This window comes from Gymnoscopelus braueri (genome assembly GCF_963280865.1).
Source record: "Gymnoscopelus braueri genome assembly, chromosome: 3".
NCBI classification, from domain to species: Eukaryota; Metazoa; Chordata; class Actinopteri; order Myctophiformes; family Myctophidae; genus Gymnoscopelus; species Gymnoscopelus braueri.
Window position 1 is genome coordinate 24,193,827 of NC_137612.1, and position 7,784 is coordinate 24,201,610.

A 7,784-nucleotide genomic window follows, 5' to 3' on the forward strand; every position below is an offset into this window, starting at 1 on the left:
TGATGAATTGTTGATAATGCTGCCCTGTAAAAATCTGTGGATGGTATCTTGTTTCAGGAGTTAGGGTCTAATAGAAAGTACACAAGGATGTTCTACCCTCTTCCTTCTATCTCCATTACTGTTTCTCTGTCTATACTGTCTTAAGGATCTCACTGATAAAGCCTCAGGTGTTGGTTGGTGGCCTACTGTATATGATATCCTATCTTTTATCACCTGGTGGTCCCTATTATAAATTATGGCCATTGGGTTCCTTCCAATTTTGAACAGGTATCTATAGGCTCATAATGCACAACAACCTTTGTCTAGTTGGCTGGTGCACGTGTATATTATTCTGATTAACCTGTGCTTTTCAGACATAGTAATGCAGTGGACCATATTTGGCTGCCTCCTCACAGATGACTTGTAGGCTACATCTCTAGTAGGAGATACTGACATTCAAAGCAAATTAAACGCCCTCTATGTATTGCCTGGCAGACAGTGACACATCAGTTGATTGCTGTCCCGCTAGCCAAAGCCACACAGCAATAAACCAAAGCCAATTAATTGCAATTGTAAGTGCAATACAGGAAAAAAGTGCTCCTCTATACTGCTACCAAACGCACATATTGCCCTGAATGCCCTCTGTTTGTGCCCGAAGCCACAAAGTAACCCCAACTTTGCCGTTCTGCATTGGCAAGGTTACAATAGAATAGACCAGGGGTCTTCAACGTCTTTCAGCCCAAGGACCCCCTGGCTGAGAGAGAGAGACGAAGCAGGGACCCCCACTACACTGAATACAATTGTGTTACTTTTTCATAGATTTACATAGCTTCATTGACTATCAGGGCTGTGTAAATTAATGTTTTTTGTTAATTTCAAACATTTATCCACAGTTTAAACCTTGAATACTTGGTACTTGATCCCCCCCCCCCCCCCCCCACACACACACACACACACACACACACACACACACACACACACACCAAACCTCTTTGCAGAAAATAGCCGATCTACAAGCTAGCTGTGAGTGAGGTGTTGTGAGCTTGTAGATCTGCTATTTTTGGCTAAAGTTCTCCTCAGAATAGGGATGCTAGGGTTCAAGTGGTTAATGGAGGAAAAAAATCCTATCACACAAAGATTTGGCGGACCCCCTGCAGCAACTCTGAGGACCCCCTGTTGCAGAGAAGACCCCTGCAATAGACTATTGGTCTTCAGTTCCAATGGTAAAGAATAAATAAATAGACCACTGACTCACCTTGAAATCAGAGAATACTCATTTGTGATCTAGTGAGTTGAAGGGATGCTGATGGGCAAGGCAGCGCAGAGCCTCTGTTCTCTCCCTTTGGAAATGATCTGCTGTGTCCCGCGTCTGACTCCAGATAAAAGAGGGTACGATGATCAGCAGAGCGTCTGACTCCAGATACAAGGGTAGAGACTACAGTGATCAGCTGAGTCTGACTCCAGATAAAAGAGGAAGAGGGTACGATGATGATGATCAGCTGAGCGGCGTGTGATGATGCCAGGAATCAGATAAAAGCAGATGAGTCGCAGCTTCTTACGCACATGATGAATGAATGAATGGGGCAGACAGTGGTCCTAATAGACTAGGCTCTTCTTTTGGCTCAAAATTGGACTTCCCTATTAAAGTGACTCTCCGGCTTGCTGAGGATATCGATCATTTTTCTATCATCATCATCATCATCATCACCAACAGGCTCCCACTTAATAGTCTCTCCCGGTTATGACTGTAGGCTACTACTCGGCGAGTGCCGGTGGTACATGAAGTCACTCAGCAGTTCACTTGCATCTCACGTACAGTGTGCGGTTTAGACCCAGCCTCTTCGCGTCATCCTTTTGGCACGAGCGCGTTGCAATCTCGCTCTGGTCCAGAGCGTTTAGTGAGTTCTCTCTCTAATGCCCTGGCCTGCCAGGGGCGCTGCTCTGCTCATAGACCGAACGTTCCACTGCCGTGCGAGGTCTCTGTTAATAGTAAAATAAACAAAACTATTTTGCTACTCACCAAAACAAAGGCAGTTTTGTGTTGTTGAAAGTCTATTCTCCAGGGTGGGAAGCCTCTCAAGACCCCAACTTTTCTGTATAATACGCTTTTTGGGCAGAAAATAAAATATGTCCGCCAGATGGAAATTTTTTTATTTACTCCACTGCGCCCTCTGCAGATCTGGTCAATATAAATTACCACTGACCGGATCTGTAGAGGGCGCAGTGGAATAAAGACAATAATTTCCGTCTGGCGATACATATTTTATGTTCTGCCCAAAACGTGTATTATACAGAGAAGGTGGGGTACTGAGAGGTTTCCCACCCTGCAGAATAGACTTTCAACAACACAAAGCCTTTGTTTCGGTGAGTAGTGAAGTAGTTTTGTTTATTTTTTACTTAAGACGGAGACGGAGAATGTTCGGTCCATGAGCAGAGCAGCGGGACTGGCAGGGCGTTAGAGAGAACTCACTAACGCTGTGTGGACCAGTTGCAATGCATCTGATTTATTTTTGTTTGACAGATGAATACGTCGATCGAAGTCAGCGAGCAACATTATATTATACGCATAATTGTTAGGTTTCAAGTTTCAAGTGAGGTATCTTTTATGTAATTATAGACACAATTTAAACTGTAGCATAGATTGTCATTTTGTCTACAAAGCTCAATTTTAGCCAATATCAATCAGGTTACACACTTAGGCTACCAGCAAACAATGAAACACACATTTCACGGTGACATAGCCTAATATACTTGACTATGCATCAGAGAGTTTTGCAGAGAGTAGCTATACCCATGTAGCCATGCATGCGTAGAAACATGAGCAGAATGCAGTCTACGATTCCCCTTAGAAACACAGTGACATCTGTAGGTAACTCATTGCAATGGCACATTCTTTTCTTTTTCTTTTCCTTTTCTTTTGCAATGCAGATGAGAGGTAATCTCTCAATTCAAACTTACTTATTTATTTCTGTATTTATTTATTTACCAAATGGGTTCCCAGATTGGATGACTAAGTAAGTTTACATATAGATTTTTAGAAGCATCCTTATTGGTGGATAGTATCTTATTAGAAAAATTTTCTCCAATAGGCTAGATGTGTAAAACGCCATATAGAGAAAGTGCACCATATAGTATAAATAGCCCTTTAAAATGCATATTCGGACATGGGCCAGTCAAAGTTTATTACTACCCTAGAACTGCTTACGTTGGGTTAAAAGCTTGGTTGGCATTTTTGACAGTTTTCCTGGAGGGAGCAGTGACCACACGGGGTCCACAGGCCAGCTGTCTGCCTCTCATTATCCACCGTTTGGTGGGTTGGAGATGAGTTGGAGATGTCAGACGGGCGACCTGTTGGGGCTGAGTTGCTCTGGGTGGCCAGCAGTCCCCCTGGGTTGACCAGATGGCAGCTATACTCCCTGTCGGTATAACCTGAGGTGATATGGTCATGGGCCCCAATTACACACAGAAATGCACATAGCCATGGGATTCTGAGAGATATACGTGTATATACAGTATATAGGCCTACGTGGCATGCCGGTATAACGCCTACAGCAGGCAGAGTCACACAGATCACAGATTGGTATGCTTTGCACAAACATACAGGGCAAGGGGCTTCAGAAATAAAATCACCAACACAAAAAATACAGTTTAACTTTACAGAATATATGGTGGCGGAGTGCCTACTATAGACTACTGCTGTTTGAGATGAAGGACCAAATGCATTTTAACATTGATGGCAATAAGAGGTCCACTTACAACAGCTACATTTTTCAATTAACTACTGTCTTCGTTCCCAAAAAAATCCAAATGTTTTAAAAAGAGCAAAAATAGCGGATCTATTAATAAGCTCACAATATTCTGAGCTTGTAGATCGGTATATTGAAGTATAAAATAGGGCTTTTAAAAAATCCCTCAACTGGTTGAAAGGCTGCTCTGTATCAAATTCAAGAGAGTTGAATTAGATGGAAAAAGTAGATCTGCAGTCTATCAGCTGCATGGCGAGCACATTTTTGTTTTTACACTAAGCAATCCAAAGAGGAAGTAACGTGGACCTTGCAGTGATTTTCAATGCCCACTGGCAATAAAATCACATTGAGCACTTGCCCTTGTCCTGGGTTGAACTGCACACACTCAACTTGTCAGCGTAAATTGTCCAATGTTCTACATTTCTTGTCAGCATGTTGTGACCACAAAGGCGGCAAATGACCTTGTATTAAAAGGCTTCCTATTCATTTAGTGAAGCAGCTTGTATGTCATAATAAGGTGTGAGTTTACACAAAGTGACAGCAGCACCACATAACACTATTAACCACTTAAACGCTCTTGAACTGGACTTGGATTATACAGTAACTGTACTTTGACCGCTTTTCTCTGTCTACACCTATTTTTGGTGAAGGTATTCCCCCCCAGAATAGGCATGCTGGGGTTCAAGTGGTTAACCATGTTTAGCCTACTTACATGGATGACAGCTATGAAAATGGTGCAGTGACCTGGATCACATGGTTGAGCCCAGAGCTCCAGCTGTGGTCATGATGTCAGGGAGAAATATACATGGAAGGGAGTATTAGAGTTCAGTCAAAGGTCAGTTATTCATTCTACTGATTGAAAGAAAAATAACCTTTGCTACTACAGTTTGTGTTACCTATGTCAATGGGGATGGAGTGGCATGACATTTTCGCACCATTTGTTTGTCTGTCTGGTTGTATGTTTGTAAAATAACTGGATGAATGAATGGATGGCCGGATGTTCTTGAAACCTGTAGGAATGATCAGTAGGCTGCCCTGAAGTGATGATTAATCTATGGGTTGAAATGGTCAACGGTCAAGGTCACGATCAAGGTGAAGGTCATACTGTAATCAGTCACATCACAGGAATGAAAAGCCTTAAGCATGGTTCATGCTTCTTGCAGTCTGTGCAGTCTTTGACGTTGTGGGCGGCACTCATGGTCTCCACAAACATCATGCTGTTTACTAGTTATCGTGGTCAGAGTGGCTCAAAGAAGAAGATGATGCCACTTTCTGTACACTGAGCAGTCTGCATGAAGCATGAATTAGGCTTCAGAAAGATGAGCTTTAATGCGTTAGATTAATGAAGAAATGGTGTCTGGGTAGTTCAGTCGGTAGAGCACTCGCCTTTCCACCACAAGGTCATGGGCTCGATCCCGGGCACCTTCAACTCAGCGTATGGAGTAGCACGGCTTGGGTGCAAGTCGTGTGGTAAGTACTGGGAGCTCCCTCTCAGCATTCCATCTCCCAGGGGTTTAGCTAACGCATTGTGAAACGGGGAGAGACTGGTCGGTATCAGCGCCCTGGCAATAAGTCTGTCCGACTTACTTACTTAGCCTGCTTAATAAAAGATTATAACAGTTTGATCGAGTGATGAAACCCCTTACCATTCATAATAACATACAAATGTAGCTCTAGCGTGAGTTCAATAAGGAAGATCTCTCTCTCACACTTTGATCTTTATTGCTGGGGATGCTTCACTAACATCCTTTCATTCAAGCTTTCATTCGCAGCTTGAAGCGTGAGCACTTCTAGCCAATCTGCCAATCTGCAGTCAGCCAATCCGGCGATTGGACTCCGCCTACAAATACTGTATCACAGCAAGCAACCCACCTCCATCCTCAACTCCACCTTGTACAGTCTGAATCGTCTAGAGTCGAGAAGGAAGGGTTCACCCAATTAAAATCTAATCATATACACTAAATGTTAACAGAGACTAATCGCCAAAATGTTTTATCTTTTATTCAATAAAACTTTTAGTTTGCAACAACTTGATCTCTTGATTTTGATGACCCCCTCGAAAACAAGATGATTCATCTCAAGGGGTTACTCCTAATAAAGACATTTCATACAATATCTCTATTGAAATTCTGTGTGTGACCAAAATATTTCCCCCCTTGTGTCCTGATGGCTGCACGCACGACTGGTGCGTAAATCTGCATTCCGAGGAGCACACCTTTCTTAGCCTGGTTCCAGACGAATCTGCCTTTGCAAAATTGCATTGCACTTTAGCCCACGCAGTGTGTCGTGTGATATTGTCTGGCCACGCGAGGCTACACTTTTCTAGTTCATCATCTGGTTTGGTGCTTGACTTGTACTCTTACCTACCTTTCATGTGTCTCATTGCTCTGCTCATCTCATCTCATCTCATCTCATCTCATCTTTATTGATCTGGCATTGCTCTGATGTGTTCATTATGGTTATTATGCTTCGCGCCTTTCAAAGACATGGCCCAAATGGAGCAGCCGGCGAGATTCAATTTACAGCACAGAATTACCATAACAACACAAACACTGTGTGGAAAGACGCAAAAGGAGGTATATGCAAATGGTCCCAGCAATGAACGCAGACTGCGAGCCCAATCAAGCTGTCATAACAGAGAAAATAATAACAACTAAAGCACATTAAAACCTTTCACTCCAAAGCGGTACACCTCGCTGTGCAAAGAGGATTGAGAGGACCGCACTACTTTCATTCCCTCAAAGCAGACACAAATACACAGGCCATGCCTTTATTCAATTCACATCCATCATCTTCAGATTATAATGAGACATTCATCAAAAGGAATCTAGTGGTGGAAAACAATTATCTGTAGTCTGTTCACTTGGACGGTACGTGTTTAGACTGCAAGATAAATGTCATTCATTCTTGCCTGTGTAAATGTTTACAGCCCTTTCAAATGCAGGATTTTCTCTGATAGAAAAAAATGGGGTGCACTTTAGCAACGGTATCTTGAACATTTTAGGAGTGGGCTTGTAATCAAAAGGTTGTTTCCAATGGACTGAATTGGATGTTGGATCTATACTGTAGCTGTATGGGGGGGATACTGTGATGGGGGGGGGTACTGTGACATTGTTCCCTTTTTTTGAAAAGTCATCTTTGAGGTGCCACTAATACTGAATTGCCAAGAATACAGGCTTGTGGGCACTGCTCGGCAACTCACAGTGGTGAATGTGTTTGAAGGTGACATAAAGCACTGCTGAAGGAGTGCAAATGGCTGCAGCAAAGCCTTCCATCAATAGGAAGATTTAAAAAAATGTTACAACAAATGTCTTAAAGGTTTTCACAATTTGATCGGATAGATATAAATTGCAGAAACAGGCAACACGCTCCCAAATTGTTTGACCCTTGCTGAGAAATTATCCTTAAAAGAGTATGTCCCATGGCTATACAGAGCAAGTGGTCTATGCAAACAACATGTTGATCACACATAGAAGTCTGTGTTTAAAGTACAACCTTAGAACCATTCAAAAAGGGAATTAGTAAGGGAGTTCGGAGAAGATATGCAGGGTTTCACTCCAGATCACTATAGCAAAGTTATAGCTACCCCCAATACCTTTCTTAACAATGCTAAGAGAAACTCATCTGCAAATCATCTGCAAGTTATGAACATTAATCACCAATTCTTTCTAACCTTTATTACCTGCAATTTCATGCATAGCATACTGTATTGTTGCTGTCTTTTGTGGCTACACACCTTCAGCAACAAACTCAGTCACAATGACAATTCAGGCCAATTCACTGTGTTTCAGGTTTGGGTACACAATGATATTGTGTGGGTGAAATAGGCTCTCTCTCTCTCTCTCTCTCTCTCTCCCTCCCTCCCTCCCTCCCTCCCTCCATCACCCTCTCTCTCATTCTTTCCCTGTGTCTCTTTGTTGCTGATGAAGCTCTGGTCAACATCATTACATGGATGAAATAGTCTCTCTCTCTCTCTCTCTCTCTCTCTCTCTCTCTCTCTCTCTCTCTCTCTCTCTCTCTCTCTCTCTCACACAACAGAAGCTGTGGCCTAAGAACGGC